This window comes from Urocitellus parryii, chromosome 11, assembly GCF_045843805.1.
Source record: "Urocitellus parryii isolate mUroPar1 chromosome 11, mUroPar1.hap1, whole genome shotgun sequence".
NCBI lineage: Eukaryota > Metazoa > Chordata > Mammalia > Rodentia > Sciuridae > Urocitellus > Urocitellus parryii.
Genome location: NC_135541.1, coordinates 13,826,610 through 13,844,325, shown reverse-complemented (window position 1 = coordinate 13,844,325; position 17,716 = coordinate 13,826,610). Strand labels below are relative to the sequence as shown.

General features: G+C 37.8%; 1 protein-coding gene across 3 annotated transcripts in view; it reads left to right on the top strand.

Moving 5' to 3' along the window:
• Luzp1 (leucine zipper protein 1) overlaps window positions 1-17,716 on the top strand; it is a 91,805-nt gene that overhangs the window by 45,298 nt on the left and 28,791 nt on the right. For 2 of the 3 annotated variants that reach the window (XM_026403621.2, XM_077791418.1), the window contains exon 2: window positions 15,915-16,013. The gene's annotated coding sequence lies outside the window, so the exon portion shown is untranslated. Of the gene's footprint in view, window positions 1-15,914; window positions 16,014-16,695; window positions 16,779-17,716 lie in introns of those variants that run through there. The other variant, XM_026403622.2, reaches the window with a different exon arrangement.

The following is a 17,716-nucleotide window of genomic DNA, read 5'->3' as shown; positions in this document are numbered from 1 at the left end:
ACTTTTCTTTTGCTGAGGCTGGCTTTGAAATCGTGATCCTCAGCCTCCTGAGCTGCTGGGATTACAGGTGTGCGCCACCGTACCAGGCTTCCCAGTCCTTTTTATTTTACATTTTGAGACAGAGTGTCTATAAGTTGCCTAGCTGGACTTGAACTTTGCGATCCTCCTGCCTCAGGCTCCCTAGTCTCTGGGATTACAGGCCAATGTCATTGTACCTAACTAGCTCTCAATGCGCGCGCGCACACACACACACACACACACACACACACACACACGCACACAGAGTTACGTAAAGATTACTCCAAAGATGAAAGATCACTAGAGTAGAGGGAAAGGAAGAGGGAGAGGGAGGAATGAAGAGAAAGGGGAAGCACTGGGGACTCAATTATAGCAAATTATATTCCACGCTTGTATAATTATGTCAAAATGAACTCTGATATTATATGATGGAAATGAACTAATTAAAAAAAAAGAGAGAGAGACAACCCATATGGTGGTATGTAACAGATTAAGACAGAACATTTTCAGACTTCTAGAAAGCTCCCTTGCTACTCTTTCTCATCCATACTGGCTACCCAAGTAGCTATTTTTTTAGTTGTAGATAGACACAGTACCTTTATTTTATTTATTTATTTTTATGTGGTGCTGAGGATTGAACCCAGTGCCTTACACATGCTAGGCAAACGCTCTACTGCTGAGCCACAACCCCAGCCCCCACCTACCCTGTTTTTATTAACTACTTTTGTCTATTCTTGAATTTCGTATAGAGCCAAGACAGTATGTACTGTATGTACTGTTTTGGTTTTGGCTTTTTTTGTTGTTGTTCAATATCTTATAGACATTCATATATGTTATGTGTAGCAATATATAATATTACATTGTGTCTGAACCACAGTTACATATTAATTCAGTTGATGGACATTTGGGATCTTATCAGTTTGGGCTATATGAGAAGATGCTATGAGCATCTTTTATTGTTGTACATGTCTTGTGAACTTACACACTCATTTCTCTTGAGTATATACTAAGGAATAGGATTGCTGGGTCATGTGTTCAGCTTTGGTAGATATTACCAAACAGTTTGTATTAAATATTAGCATTAAACATATTCTAAATTATAAAGAATCTTAAAAATACTCTAAATTAGGGAGGCTAATAAAAATGAACCTGGGGCTGTGGACATAGCTCAGCTTGTAGAATGCACCCCCCCCCAAAAAAAAAATCTTGTACATATTTAGATTTAGTAGTTTTAAAGATTTTACCATGTCATGTGTTCCTTTTTTGTTTGTTTTTCAAAGCATTTTAAAGAAAATCCTAGATATTATGTCATTTTAGTCTACATATTTCCATGTGCATCATTCATTATGGACATTTTCTCACATAACCATAATGCCATTATTTATAAAATTAACAAATCTTTAACAACACTTAATTCCTAGTTCATAATAATTTTTTCTTGACTATCAAAAATATCCTCATAGTTTGTTAGAATAAGAATCCAACAAAAACCCACATGGTATAGTACCTTGTTATTTTTCCCCAAGTTTCATCTAGAGCAACTCCTCTTCTGCTGCTCCCTCCTTTATTTTACTTATTTGTAGGTGGTGCTGAGGATCGAACCCAGTGCCTCATATGTGTGAGGTAAGTGCTTTGACACTGAGCCTCAGTCCTAGCCCTGCCTCCCTCCTTTTTGATGTCATTGACTTGCTGCAGAAATTGGCTTACTTGTCAGATGGTGATGTTTGAAAGCTCCCCAGGTTTCCCTGATATTTAGCCTGAGATAGGATAAATAGGAATATATATTTCAGGACTTTCTTTTTTTTTGAGACAAAGCCTTGTCTTTCTGTGTTGCCAAGGCTAGAGTCCTGATCTCAAGCAATTGCCTCCTGAATAGCTGAGATTATAGATAACTTGCCACCTTGCCTGTCCAGCCCATTGTTAAAAAGAGGGTAAGGCGTAGTATAGGATATAAATATTGAATATGTAATTAAAGCTATCATGACAGATTAGAGCATGAACATCTTTTATGGTAGAAGTGGGAGGTGGCAGTAGAAAGAGTGAGAACTAAGGTACTAGGTTCCCATTTGTCTCTCCATTAATTTCACTTTTAAGAATTAGACTCTGAAGAGAAAAAGCAGATATAATTTATTTCTTCTAAAGGTTCTTTTCTTGTATAGACCATAAGATCCTTTTAATTAGCTGAAACAAAACTGAGCTTTGAAAAATAGGTCATTCACAACGATCTAGATATTTATGACTTATGAGAGGAAACTTTAAGGGATTAAGAAATTAAGTTTGTCTACAGAGTAGGGAGGAAATGTTAAAATACTTATACACAGGCTGGGGTTGTTGCTCAGTGGAAGAGTGTCTGTCTAGCATGTGTGAGGCACTGGGTTTGATTCTCAGCACCACATACAAATAAATAAAATAAAGGCCCATCAACAACTAAAAAATATTCTAAAAAATACTTATGCAGGCAGGAGATTATCATGTCCTAAGACAGATGAGAATAAAGTAAAACCAGTGATAGCTTTCTATAGTAGGAGACCTTAGAGTGATTTCTCCTAGTTTGTGCCAAGCACCTTGTAGCAATTGGCTATTGTACACTCTGTTCTCTTTACCTACTGGGGTCAAATTCTACTTTCTTTTTTTTTTTGGGGGGGGGTACCGGGGCACTTGACCATTGAGCCACATTCCCACATTCTTATTTTAACCCATCAGATTTAAGTGCTTCACAGTTTTTATGGAAAAGTGATGTTGGTCACTAGCATAGACTGAAGTGATATATGCAGTCAGGAAACCTGGGGAAGGATAGTATTTATGCTTTGGCTTTGAGGTACTGTGGAATCATAGGTTGTCAGTTCTAGAAGGGCCCTTGAGTTCTTGGATTTTACCCAGCCTGCCCCACTTGCATTCTTCTTCTTCTTCTTCTTCTTCTTCTTCTTCTTCTTCTTCTTCTTCTTCCTCTTCCTCTTCCTCTTCCTCTTCCTCTTCCTCTTCCTCTTCCTCTTCCTCTTCCTCTTCCTCTTCTTCCTCTTCTTCTTCCTCTTCCTCTTCTTCCTCCTCTTCCTCTTCCTCCTCCTCCTCCTCCTTCTTTTCTTTCTTCTTCCTCTTCCTCTTCTTCCTCCTCTTCCTCTTCCTCCTCCTCCTCCTCCTCCTTCTTTTCTTTCTTCTTCCTTCTTTCTTCTTCCTTCTTTCTTCTTCCTTCTTCTTTCTTTTTCCTTCTTCCAGGTATTAAACCCAAAGGTGCTTAACCACCGAGCCATGTCCTCAGCCCTTTTTTATATTTTATTTAGAGACAGGATCTCGCTGAGTTGCGAAAGCTGGCTTTCAGCTCGAGTTCCTCCTGCCTCAGCCTTCTGAGCTTCTGTGATTACAGGTGTGCACCACCACACCCAGCCACATTCTACTTTTTTTTTTTGGGGGGGGGTATTGGGGAACTTGACCACTGAGCCACATTCCCAGCCCTATTTTGTATTTTATTTAGAGACAGGGTCTCACTGAGTTGCTTAGTGCCTCACTTTTGCTGAGGCTGGCTTTGAACTTGTGATCTTCCTACCTTAGCCTCCCGAGCCTCTGGGATTACAGGCATGCGCCACTGTGCCTGGCCCACATTCTACTTCTTAATTAACTTTCATTTACCTATTTTCAACAATTATGAACATATGATCAATATTGTTTTATTATACACCTGTCCACTTAATCCCCATTCCATTCTTCCTTCCTACCCACCTGGTGCCTGCTAAGCAGTGCACTGAGCACATCCCCAGGCCTCATCTTGTATTTTCAAGCAAATTCCAAATATCATATAATTTCATCTGTTTGTTATATATGTATATACATGTTTTATACATATACTTTTTTTTTTTGTACAAGGGATTGAAACTGGGGGCTTTTCTTTTTAAAAAACATACAGAAGGGGTATTCGTTATCTGTTATGTGGCAAAATTTAGCAGCATAAAATAATATACATGATATCATAGCTTCTGTGAATTCAGAACCTGGGCATGGTTAACTGTGTCCTCTGCTTCAGAGTCCCACGCAAGACTGCAGTCAAAGTGTCAGCCAGGATCAGTCTTCTCAGGGTATGACTGGGGAAGGACAGGTACCTGTGGTACCACAAATAAAAAAGAAAGAAAATTACTAAAGTAAAGTCAAGTCACTTCTAAGATCAGGATACAAAAAAAAATATTTCTTTCTTACTAATGTGGGCTTGTGCACACTCATGTACTTGCTCTCAGTCTCCCTCTTTTGCTCTTTTTATCTCTTCCTTGCTTTGATGAAGCCATTTGCTATGCTAGAGAATTCTCACGCCAAGCAACTGCAACTGATTGATGGTGGCCTTGGTCTACCAACCAGCAAGTAACTGAAACCTCAGTTCAACTGCTAGAGAAGACTGATTGAATCCTGCTAACAATCACTGAGTGAACTTGGAAACAGGTCCTATCCTTCCCCAGTCAATACCTAAGAAGACTGCAATCCTGGCTGACACTATAAAAAGGAAAGATGACAAAGTTGGAGAGAACCTAAAGATAAAAAGATTCTTTAAAAGCGTATCAACCAATCATAATGTAAAGATCTTAAATGAATTCTGATTCAAATAAATGACAAAAAATTATTACATTAATGAGACATCTGAAATTTGAAAAATGAAATATTTAATGATATTTATAAATTCTGACCAATTTTTGATGTGACCTTAAAATTATGGCATTTTTTAATTTTAAAAAGTATATGTGGAGGAGACTGGGTTATGGTTCAATGGTAGAGCGCTTGCCTAGGATGGGGGAGGACCTAGGCTCGATCCTCAATACCACATTTAAAAAAAAAAAAAGTATGTGTGCAGCCTGGCAAGGTGGCTCACGCCTATAATCCCAATGGCCCTAGAGGCTGAGTCAGGAGGATCACAAGTTCAAAGCCAGCCTCAGTCACTTAGCGAGGCGCCAAGCAACTCAGTGAGACCCTGTCTCTAAATAAAATATAAAAAGGGCTGTGTATTTCATACTGTGTCAAGCCTTTTTAAAAAAAAAAAATATATATATATATATATATATTTTCGTAGGTGTACACATTATTTATTTTTATGTGGTGCTGAGGATTGAACCCAAGACCTTGCACATGGGAGGCGAGTGCTCTACCTCTGAGCCATAACCCCAGCCCCTATGTCAAGCCTTTGGAGACACAAAAGTAGTAGAGAAGAATAAGAAGAAAGATTTTCATTGTTGTGTGGTATGGATAATAAGTGCAATAAATGAGAAATTAGCACTAAGTTAATTCAGCCAGTATTTTTTGAATACTTTGTATGTATAAAAATAAGTATGTGCTGTGGAGAATGTAAAACTCTGTGGAACAGCCTCTTATTTTTGCTCTTAAGAGAGTACCATCAGATTAAAACCATGATGCAAGGTAGACCATGGAAATTACTCAAGTAGAGAGACATTGACAAAATGTTAGAGATTGACAAACGTTAGAATCAAAAGTGTAGTTAGAGTTATCAAGTCTAGTGGTCTTTGGTGGGGGGACATGGAACCATATGGTCAGAGCTAAGTCAAAGTAAACTTGCTAAAATAAGGAAATCAAGTAAAATTGGGAAGATAATTAGGGAGAGGAGGATTTGAGTTGGAAATAGGCAGCCTTGGCTTACAGAATATTCCAGAACTGATGGCTTTCTAAGTGAAACTTAACACCTAAACTGGCCAAAGGTAGACTAGCTCTGCTTTGTGTATTTATAATATAACAATAACCATATTTTATAGTGTACAAAGTACTTTGACATACATTATTTCATTTGATTCTTATGGGATATATTTTCATATCTGTTTTACAAATGAGGAAACTTTAATTCAGAGAATTTAATATTCCTACAAGGGTCACAGAACTAGTAAATTAAGAGAGATAAGACTAGAATTTAGGATTCAGCTACCTACATTACTACATAGTATGTGTGTGAATGAAAGGCTGTTTTGTTTTTAATGCTGAAGATGATCAACTTGAAAAACAATCAAATTATTTCTAGTGGAAATGTGCAAGTTAGTCTCTCAGGATTTGTATTTCCAAAGACTTCCAGATGCACCTAAACAAAGGGAAACAAACTAAATAAAAATATGTAAGGTTTAATTAGAATGGTGATGAAAAGAAGACTGAATTTATGTAGACCTTATGTGTTTGGGTGCTTAATGTATATTTTTAGACAATCCTTAAAACAGTCCCATGAAGTTGATGAAATAGGTTGTAAAGTTTAATCATCAAAACTGCCATGTGACTGAATTAAAGCTGGGACCCAGAGCCTTTTAATTTCAAAACTGTGTTTACTATTTCTATTATACTATGTTGCTAGGCAGGGTAGGAGAGAAAGTGAAGTGGAGACAAAGTGACATTCTTTAGAGGCTGTAGAATGGAAAGACAATTTTGGGGGTAGAAATAACAATGACTCCACAAAATGTCTTCAAATTAAAATGAGAAACAGCAGAAAACCTTTCTTACTCAGACCCTCTATTATATACACCCCACAGTTCTATTCTTATACCTAGGTAAAATATATGGGAGCCATATTTATCCTTCATTGGAATAAGGGAGATAACACAGAGAGAGAGAGAAATATATATAAATAAAACTTATAGTTTGATCCTGTGGGCACTTTGGCATCAGAGCAAAATCACACATTCCATGTTGAATGTGAGAGTAAAAAAGATTTGAAAGCTTTAGATGACCTGTACCTACTAAGTTTTGCAGCTTGTATCTGTGATATGCTAGGGTGATGCCCCATTAAACAAAAACAAATGAAAAACCCATTCCTCAACTCTGTCTTCTCTTTGTCACCTTCACTTTCCAGGCAAACTGTTCTAAAAAGCTGTCTGTATTCACTGCCTCATTCCACTCCAGTCTGCCTCTCCACTCATATCATTTCTTTCTTTTTTTTTTTAATATTTATTTATTTTTTTTAGTTCTCGGCGGACACAACATCTTTGTTGGTATGTGGTGCTGAGGATCGAACCCGGGCCGCACGCATGCCAGGCGAGCGCGCTACCGCTTGAGCCACATCCCCAGCCCCCACTCATATAATTTCAATATAACACTTCTTACTAAGGTCATTAATGTCTTCCACCAAGCTGAATTCAACATCTCTACTCTAATTTCCTCACTGTTGACTGCTCATTCCTTCCAGAAGTACTCTTCTCTTGACTTCAGTGACATAACATTTGCTGTCCAATTTTTCCTCCTACTTTTCTCTTGTTTTTCGGACTCATTCTCATTTCTAAACTATTAAATTGTTACTCTCCCAGGCCCTCCTCTCTTCTCTTAGTAGACCTTCTTCCTGGGTGATCTCAGTCTATGTCACTGGGTTTAGTAACTTCACTTCTGTGGATATGACTCTTAATTTATGTCTCCACATCTGCAGCCCAGATCACTCTTCTGGGCTATCACTCTTCTGTTTTTTGTCAGTCAGGCACTCTTAGTTCTGGGTATATAGTGATGAGCTAGTGGTTACAAGGGAAAAGACAAGCAGTAAACAAACAAAATATCAATTAAGGTTGATTAAAGTGAGACTAAATCATGGTGATATATTAGAGACTGAGAACTACTTTAGGTTGGCTGGTCAAGGCTTTACTGAGGTGGTAAAGTTTATGCTGACCTTTGAATGACTAAAAGGGGCCAGCTTGTAAAAAGGGAAGGGGGAATAGCTAGTGCAAAGGCGCTAGACAGGAATAAACAATGAATGTGCATGAAACAGGAAGTGAGGAAAAGAGCTGGTAGGAAATGAGGTCAGAGAGTACCTAGGGGGCCAGAATCTTATAGGGCCTCATAGGCTATGGAAAGGCTTTGGATTAATCTAAGTGAAATGGAAAGCCATTGAAGCATTTGAAATTGTTGCAGCAACTGTCAGCTTGCTACACTATGGTCTAAATGTTTACTCTTACTTTTTGTAGTAGTTCTAAAGATAATGGTTTGTGAGCCAGTACTGATTTGTGGATTTCATTCTGAGTAGCATTCTTCTAGAGCATGTTTGCATGCTGATGCACATAAGACTAGAGAAAAATGATGATGATGATGATGATGATGATGATGTTGTTGTTGTGAGGAATTGGATCTGTAATAAATATGAAAAGTTGTATTTTGTGTACTAACAAAAACTGTTTATTTTAACTATAGGGAAAGCAGAATTGTTATCATGTTAGATTTGGAGATAGGAAAACAAGGGTCCGAATGTTGTTTCTTGGTGATGAGTGTTATCAGCTGATGGGTGCTGGAGGTTTACTGAGAGAAGAAAATGTGTGAGAGATATTTTGGGTTGTGAGAAGGTTGAACCTATTAGGAAAAATGTAGCAGGATTGCTGGCAGCATCAAGATGTGCGTTTGAAGTTTGTAGTGATAAATTTAAATTTAAAATGATACCAGTTGAACTGGATATGATTGTGCACACCTATAATCCCAGCAGCTTGGGAGGCAGGAGGATTGAGAGTTCAAAGCCAGCCTCAGCAATTTAGCAAGGCGCTAAGCAACTTAGGAGAGACCCTGCCTCAAAATAAAAAAGGACTGGGGATGTGGCTCAGTGTTTAAGTACCATGCGCCCCCCCCCCAAAAAAAAAAAGATACTATTTGATGATACTAGTGGTTGGCTTCTCAATGGCACTTAGCTGCTTTGGTGTGTGCTTGGAGAGTTTCTTAGTTTGGTTCACCCAGAATTAAAGTTTTTTTTTTTTTTTAATTTTTTTTTAGGTGTTGATGGACCTTTATTTTATTCATTTATTTATATGTGGTGCTGAGAACTGAACCCAGTGCTTCACAAATGTGAATTAAGCACTCTACCACTGAGCCCCACAACCCCAGCCCCAAAAGTTTTGAGTATGAAAAAGGCGAAGAGGGCAAGTTGATTAAAGGTGTTTGCAAAGGACTGATTGACATAAAGGATGAACGTGAAGCGGAACACCTAATCCAGTTAATTAATTCTATCTTCATTTTATGAATAGAAGTACTAGTGCCATGGAGTTATTATAAGGATTAATTTTGTTCATATAAAGTGCTTAGAATGAATGGGTGCCTAGAACATGGTAAGAGAGGGTATGTGCCCATTATTGTTGGCTTTTATTACCTTTATCCCTTTTGGACTACACAACCTGTCTCCTAACTGATCTTTGCATTATTCTTCCTTCCATCTGTTTTCCATACTGAAGCCAAAGTGATCTTTTTGGAATATGTTTGTTTCGCTTCTATTTAATACTAAAAGTTACTTATTCCAACTTTTTGGATAAAGATATAAATCCAAAATTTGGCCTCCAAGGATCTCTGCATGGTGTGGCTCTCTCTGTACCTCTTTAGCTTCCTCTTACTTGTACTTCTGTTCTCAGTTCTTTGGCCCCATAGATTGACTTTTAGCTCTTCAATTTCACCATGCTCTCTTGTCACGGAACGTTCTCACTAGAGGGAGCCTTCCTAGACCTCCCTGAGTGAGTCCATTTCTATTAAATTGTATTTATATAATTTAAATTAAATGATAAGATTCTTTTTTTTTCTGTTGCTGTATACTATAAATGCCATGGATACAGAGTCTATTCCAACTCACTGTTTTATCCCTACGCTGACTTCAGAGTTTGATGCACCATGGGCTTTCCTGAGGGTAAGATTTGTTAGAGAACTACCTAGAGAGGTGGTATAATGGAGAGGAGAAAGCAAAATTTATAGCAGAAATAACCTGGGTGAGAATCCGCTTTACCACTTATCTGCTATATGACTTTGAGCCATGTTTTTTCTTCTTTATACAATAAATATGATGGTCTTTATCCGATTAGGGTTACCTTGAAGATTAGTAGGTAATGAAGGCCCTTTTGGTTTCTTTCTCCTTAGGGTGATTGTTGTGACTTGCTGTTTAACTACTTTTGCCATACCTGTTATAATCTTTATGGCCACTTGACAATCTTAATCATAGACTCCTTGAGGTTAAAGGGATCCTGCATGTTCCTTTGATTCCGTCATCTTTCTTAAAGCAGGTGAATAATTAACAATTTTAGACATGTGGTTCTGTTGCTAAACCTCACAAACACAGGCTAATTGCAAGGAAGCCTAGTCTCAATTATGGACTACTTGTTAGGAGAAGGAAACAGCAGAGACAGGTGGTGATTCTTTTAATGCCAGTTTTCAAATACACACACTAATCTCAAGTTAGGCTTACCAATTGTTAATTAATAAATGCTTTCAAAGTGCATGAAAGTTCTTAAGTTTTTTCATTCTAATTCCAATCTTTTTCTTTTCTCTTGTAAATTTTCTTTGAGAAAAGAACGCAGCAGTGAGATTGTTGGATTCTAGTCTGGTCTCTGTTATTAGTTTTAAAAAAGGGTCACAAGTCACTTAAACCTGTTCACTTATGCATCATATGAGAGATAAGATTATCTGCCTTCTCATCTCAAGGGTTACATAGATTGAAAAGTTATCCTGGGAGAATTAGAAGCACTTTCAAATGCAAGACATTATTTTAGCAGCCCTCCATCACAGAGACAGGTTTTGAAGTCTCTGTTACTGATGTATTTAATAATTAATGATGACTTAAAAAAATTCTTTAAAAATTTTGAATAATTATGTAATATTGAGGTAGTATTATAAATCAAGTGAATTTACATGTCTGCTTCTGCCTTTTGGGATTTATTATTCATAGTCTTCAAGGACAGATGGAGATAACATGAATAGGGATGTTAAACGTGGTGCCATTGGAAAGGACAGTAATATATCATTGTTAAATATCATTTAGTCTGACCTTTTAGTTTTACACATGAAACCGTGACCCAGAGAATATAAAAGACATTTCCAGCAATATTAGTGGTAAAACTAGGGCTGCCATCTTGGTGCTTCACTCTTTGCACAAGGTATTTATACTTAGAGGGCATATTGTCTTGTTCTGTTTTGCACTTGAGTCAGAAACAATCACTCTTAATTCTCTTCTTTCCTTATGTGGGGAGATGGGGTGTGGAAGAGGGGATGAGAAAAGGGCTGGCCTTACCAAAATTGATGTGTCTTCTTAGCTTATGTTTCTTCTGTTTATACTTAGACCGTCCTAAGGTCCAACATAAGTGACCTGAACATTTGAAGTCAGTATTGGTGTTCAGGTTATCTGCTTCTACCAACCTCGGTGGCACTGAATTGACTCTTGCCAAGCTGCTGGCACTGTGCAGCTCAGATCTACTGATTGCTCCTACCTGGACCTGCTATCATTCTGTTTGCCAGATTAGTGGTTCTCTTAAAAAACATACTTATTACTAATCTCAAGTTAGTGTTACCAGTTGTTTATTTTTAAATGCTCTCAAAATGCATGAAAGTTCTTAAGTTTTTTCATTCTAATTCCAATCTTTCTTTTCTCTGGTAAATTTTCTTTGGTAAGTGAAAAGAACGTGATACACAGCAGTGAGATTGTTGGATTCTAGTATAATTGTTGGATTAGTTTTTAAAAAGGGTCGCAAGTCACTTAAACCTGTTCACTTATGCATCATATGAGAGATAAGATTATCTGCACAATACCTCTATATCTATCTATCTATCTATCTATCTATCTATCTATCTATCTATCTATCTATCTATCTATCTGTCTGTCTATCTATTTGTTTATCTATCTATTTATTTATTTTTATGTGGTGCTGTGTATTGAACCCAGTGCCTCATGTATGCTAGGCAAGCCTTATACCACCAAGCCACAACCACAGCCCCTAGATTAGCTTTTTGATGAAGAGACTGCACAGGGCAGAAAAACTATTGAAGTCCCTCTTGGCATTTTCCCCTGAACAATCTTGAGTGTTGTCTCATCCATTATGGGAGGAAAGCAATGATTCTTCTTGCTCCCTAACATATAGTGGAACATTAGATTTGCTTCCTGAGACTTTGGGTATTATGGATATCTTTGGTTTTAATTTTTATCCTGTGCTCTCATTTTTCACCTTCAAAATTATTCTACTTATATCTGCAAGACCCTAGGAAGTTTAATTAGTAGATGAGGGTGGACTGGTCTAACAAAACTGCCACTAAATAGTTTTTCTAATTCTGTGATCTTAAGTTATTCTGTTTCTCCCTGGTATCAAATTTTCTGATAACATAAAGTTATCACTTTGTACTCTCTGGTGAACAGTTCTAAGAGTGGTTTTTCTAGAGACTGCAGATGGCCCGGAGTTATTTCAGTTTGTATAATTTCTGTTCTTCAAGCTTCACCGACTCTTACCTTTGTCATCTTCATTCTGTTCTAAGCCCATTCATTGAATTTCTCTTCTAAAAGTTTCCATTAAAAAAAAAAACAACTTTTGATTTCTCTGCTACTTACTGTTGTTTTTCCCTTCATTTTGAGCATGTTTTCTTTTACTTCATTGAACTCAGTTATAATAGCTATGCCTTAACTATTCTTGTCTTATCATCTCAACATGTCATCATTTTGAAATTGCCCTCTGGTGATTGTCCATGGCCAACAAGCTTAATTTTTCTAGTTATTCATGTAATTTGATATTGTGTTTTGCACATTATGAATGTTATGTTGTGGGAACTCAGGTTTCTGTTGATATTTTTATTTGAGCAGGCAGCAGACTGTAAGCTGTGTTACCTGTAATAGCTGGCAGTCCAAATCTCAGTCCAGTTTTTGTTGTTGTTGTTATTGTAGTGCTGGCAATTGAACCCACTGAACTATATCCCTGGCCCTTTCATTTTTTGAGGTAGGGTCTTACCAAATTGCCCAGCTCCTCAGCCTCGGAAGTAGCTGGGATTATAGGCTTGTACTATTTATTGCACCTGGCTTCAATCCAATTCTTTTGTTCTTAACTGAGATCTTTGGATTCTGCTCTTTGTATGCATGGTTCAGGGGTCAGACAGTCTTAGGTAGAATTTGCACACAGAACCTGAGACTCTCCTTCTCTGGTTCTTGTCCTACTTCCCATTATCTGTGGCTGCTCTGGGCTCTGTCTTCTGGTACTTCAAGACTGAAAGCCTAAGATTTGGTTTTTATTTGAATTTTAGCTGGATACTCTGAAACCAGAGCTCCAAAAAATGAGGAATTATTCATGCCAGTCCCTTCATCCAATTTTCAGCTTCTTTCTATAATTTGCCAGTTTTTGTTCATTTTTGTATTTTATCTAGTTTGTAGTTGTTGTGTCTTGGAGGGTCACACTGGAAACAGAGTTCTCCATAGCACTTACACATTACTGAAGCATTTTGGGAACAAAAGAACTCAACCATGTTCCCATTAACTTGCTTTATAACCTTGGTCAAATCTTCTCTCTGAGACTTACTTGCTCCTCAGGAAAATGAGGCAGTTGAATGGATTCTTTGTGATTGTAAGGGTTCTTTAATCTTGATTTTTGGACAGATCAATCAACCACCACCACCACCACCACCAGCACTACCACAACCAAAAATTACAGTAAGCACCAGAAGAGATGCCTGAGGGAAGTGATGAGGTGGATCTCTAGAGTGGAAAGCTCTGCGAAGGGGCAGCACTACAGAATTAGATATTTACAATCATCCTGTGGTTGTGATGACAGAGGCCAGTACATGGAGGATGCTAGAAGTAGATGACGTGCATAAGGAAGAAATCGTTTGCTGCTTGCTTCTATTCCTCAGAAATGAGGAGAGAATGTAGACAGTTGAAAAAAAAATAAGGATCATTTGGAGTTCCTGTTTGCTTGACTTTGGGCAGTGCATTTCATCCTTTTTTTTTTAATATTTATTTTTTAGTTGTAGTTGGACACAATACCTTTATTTTATTTATGTAGTGCTGAGGATTGAACCCAGGACCTTGCATGTGCTAGGCAAGTGCTCTATCCCTGAGCCACAACCCCAGTCCTTCATCCCTGGGCTTTAGAAATGTGTCAGTAAATTTGGCAATGGGTGGTGGGTGCTGTGGCAGTAGTTTTCAGTGGAGTCTTACTGTCACCTTTGGGCTATTAGATGTCAGTGGAGATAGGTCAGATTTTTTTTTTTTTAAGGAAAAAGAATGCACAAAATTTACTTCATGTACTATATGCCTAAGGCATGGGAGTATTAGTGTTCTGGGGCCAGGTTTATGGCACCATTTCTTAAGAGTTCAGATTTTTTATGTAGGAGAGGTTGTAGGCCATGCAGAGGAAGGTGTGTGTGTGTGTGTGTGTGTGTGTGTGTGTGTGTGTGTGTGTGTATGTGTAAAGTGGGTGGGGATGGGGTAGAGATGGATGGTGATAGGGGCAGGACAGAAGGCCTGTGAGGTTTATCCTGAAGCTGTTTGAATGGCAATCACACTTAACTTTGACTAATGTTTTTAAAGGGGTGCACAGGAAGCTGAAGGTTTCCGCACACCCACCCAAGCCATCTTTTGGGTGCTGCCTTCCACATATATTTTTATACTTCTTTTATAGCTGTTTTTATTGTGTATCAATAATTATTATGGCTTCAGGCTAATTGGCTTGAGGGCTCCTTTTGCTCTCATCTTTTAAACCATTTGAAAACAAAACAAAACATTTCTCCATGTTAATTCTATCCTTTTGCCTGGTGTGGTTTTGTACATATGTAATCTCAGCAATTTGGGAGGCTGAGGCAGAAGGATTGTAAAGTCAAGACCAGTCTTAGCAATTTAGCGAGGCCCTAAGCAATTTAGCAAGACTCTGCTTCCAAAAATAAATAAATAAAAAGGGCTGGAGATGTTGCTCAATGGTAAAACACTTTGGGTTCAGCCCCCAGCACCAAAATAAATAAATAAATAAATAAATAAATAAATAAATAAATAAATAAATTCTGTCTTTTCAGCTCTTTTTAATTTTTTTTTTCAGTTGATGGATACAATACTTTTATTTATTATGTGATGCTGAGGACCAAACCCAGTGCTTCATATGCTGGGCAAACGATCTACCACTGAGCTACAGCCCCAGTCCTCCCTTTGCTCTTTAGGAGAAAAGAGGCAGGGGTGGAGTCTGGGGTGCGTGTGTGTTTTGAAGGTGTGGAAATCACGGTAGTCTGTAGGTATGTGTAAGGGAGGGATAGGCAATCATGATGAAAGGAAGGGGATATTTGAATGTGAAGCTTTTAGATTACCACTAACTGAGAAGCAACCTTTCCATTCTTTCTCAGGATCACCATAGACAGGAAGATTTGACCCAGATCTCCTATCTCTAGTAACACTTCTCTTAATTTAATTCAGCTCTCCTGTAGGTGGCTGCTTGTTATAAAACTGGAGGGTAAGGTTGCAGACATAGAAGCTCTATTTTTAGTGCTAATTGATATCTGGTGGTTCAGGGCTCTTTTGAGGACTGAGAAAAGAGGCAGCAAAATGAGAGTCAGCATGGTGAAGGGGCTTTTGTAGTCAGACAGACTTGGGTTTAAATCCTGACTGCCATTTACTAGGCAAGCTATAAGACCTTGGACAAGTCACTTGACTTCTTGAAATTTAGATTCTTTATGCATATGGTAGGGATAACATCATATTATTGACTTATATAAAACATAGTACCTAGGATATAGTGGATACTCTATAGATGTTTATCTTTTCTAACCCATCTTCCAGAACATCTAATTTTTAGTAGAATCCTAGCTTTACCCCTAAATAATTATGTGACTCACCCTTTCCAAGCTTCACTTTTTTTCCTTACAATAAGGACATTTAACTGTTGATATCTGAGATGCTTCCCATCTGTAAGATGTCATATAAATATTTCAACTACTGATGTATATATAGGCCTGTTAATTTAAAGAAAGACAATTTGGCCCTCGGATCATATCATCTGATAGGAAAGGGGAAGTGTTCTGGGGCCAAACTCCTTTTTGTCTCTTGAGAGACATAGCCAACTTCCTTCATGATCAGGATGTAGACTCAGCTCTTGTCTTTTCTGACATTGTCCTACATGTGAAGGCCTTTGGATCAGCTCAGCCTTGATGTGATTCATGCTTTACCTATATCTCTTCCTTTCTTTTTATATTCTATCCAGGACAAGAGCAATTACCATTGAAAGATAGTGACTGTGTCCAAGACAACAAACATTGGGGGAGAGCCAGAAGTATGACAGAAAGCTTAAATTGCCTAAATGGTAAGTTTGTTGTACAGTGAAGTCTGGGTACACCAGTAGAATTGGGTGACTTCTGAATCCTCTATAATTTTTTACTATCATAAGGGGAAGGGAGGAAAATCAATATTTGTTAATGACCTGTTGTGAAACAAACACTAGGCTAAGTACTTCACTTATTTTCTTTAATCAATCGACCAATCTGACAAGGATAAAAATCTTGTGGAAGTTGACAATCTTAAGAAGCAGTCCTAAACTGCCACTTACTGAATATTTACTGAATGCCAGGCACTGCCCCATTTGACATACATCATCTCCCTTAATAATAACTCCAACCTTGTAAGGTTAAGGTTAGTGCTTTTATCATTACCACAAGGAGATGAGCTTAGAGAGGATAAATAATTTCTCCAAGTTCACACAGGTAGTAAATGATAGGACTAGGTTTCATATCCCTACCATTTTCATTAATGTTTTTCTTTTGTTTTTGTGGTACTAGGGATTAAACCCAGAGGCCTCAGGCATGCAAGGCAAGTACTCTACCATTGAGCCAAATTCCCAATCCTCTAATGTTTCTCAATAAGTAAGTTACTTTTCTTATTGAGATAGTAATGGACATAACCTTTAAAAAGCCTTGCAAAATTAACAGATTAAAGAAACTTTTGATCAACAACTAGTTTCTTTTTCTATCCCTTTCAGGATTTCATGTGCCAGTACTTTATTGGCTGGTGTCCATGAGAGCAGTGGAGAACACCAGTGAAATAGGAGTGAGCGAAGTGAGACCTTTGAGCAGTGAGTAGCCGAGCAATAGTGGTCTTGGTTGCCAGTGGTAGCTAGATGATAGAGAAGAGTTCTCTGGGGACGTAAAGCAATAGGGAAACACATACTAAGTCTGGGACATGGGTACTAGTCACAGTAGTGAATGGACATAAGAAAGAAATCTCAACAAGACCTCTCATTTTCATGTCAACCAACTCCTTGCAGGAAATAGGCACAATTTATTGTGGGAGTAGGAAACTTAAAGGCAAACTCTTGCCCTTCTAAGTAGTTCAGGATTCTTGTTCTGTTCTTTTCCCTGAAATATTCTTCCTACTTCAGGTTATGAAATTAATTTCTGGTTGAGTGAATGGAAGCAAGTCTTTATCTTTCTTTTTGGAGCACCAATGCTTTCTAATATATATATTTGGTGAAATTTGGGGAAAAAAGAATCATTTTTATCAACAAAACTTATACATACTAGTTTATTCATAGAATTTTTTTCTATACTGAGACTTATGTTCTGATTATAGAAATTGGCCACTTACTACATGCCTAACACAATTCTTGGAACCTATTATACGACAATAAGCAAATAGAAAAAGTCCTTGCCATTATACTCTAATGGATAGAAACAGATAAATAAATGACTAGCCAAATATAAATAAAGAGGTAAATAAATGACATCCACCAAGTGATATGTGTTAGAAAGAAAAAAGGGTGAAGTGATAGTGATGGGGATCTTGGAGTGGTTGTTGCTTTTTATAAGGTACCAAGGAAGGTGTCTGATGATGAAATTTTAAGTTAAGATCTGAAAGAAGTGAGAAGTCCAGCAAGGAAAATATCTGGGAGGAAAGCATCCTAGGCAAAGGGACTGACAGGTATAAAATTTCTAAGGTGTGGGTTGACTTATTATGTCTTGAAGATTCACAGGGAAGCCAGTGTGACTGGAGAAGAACAGGAAGAGCAGTAGG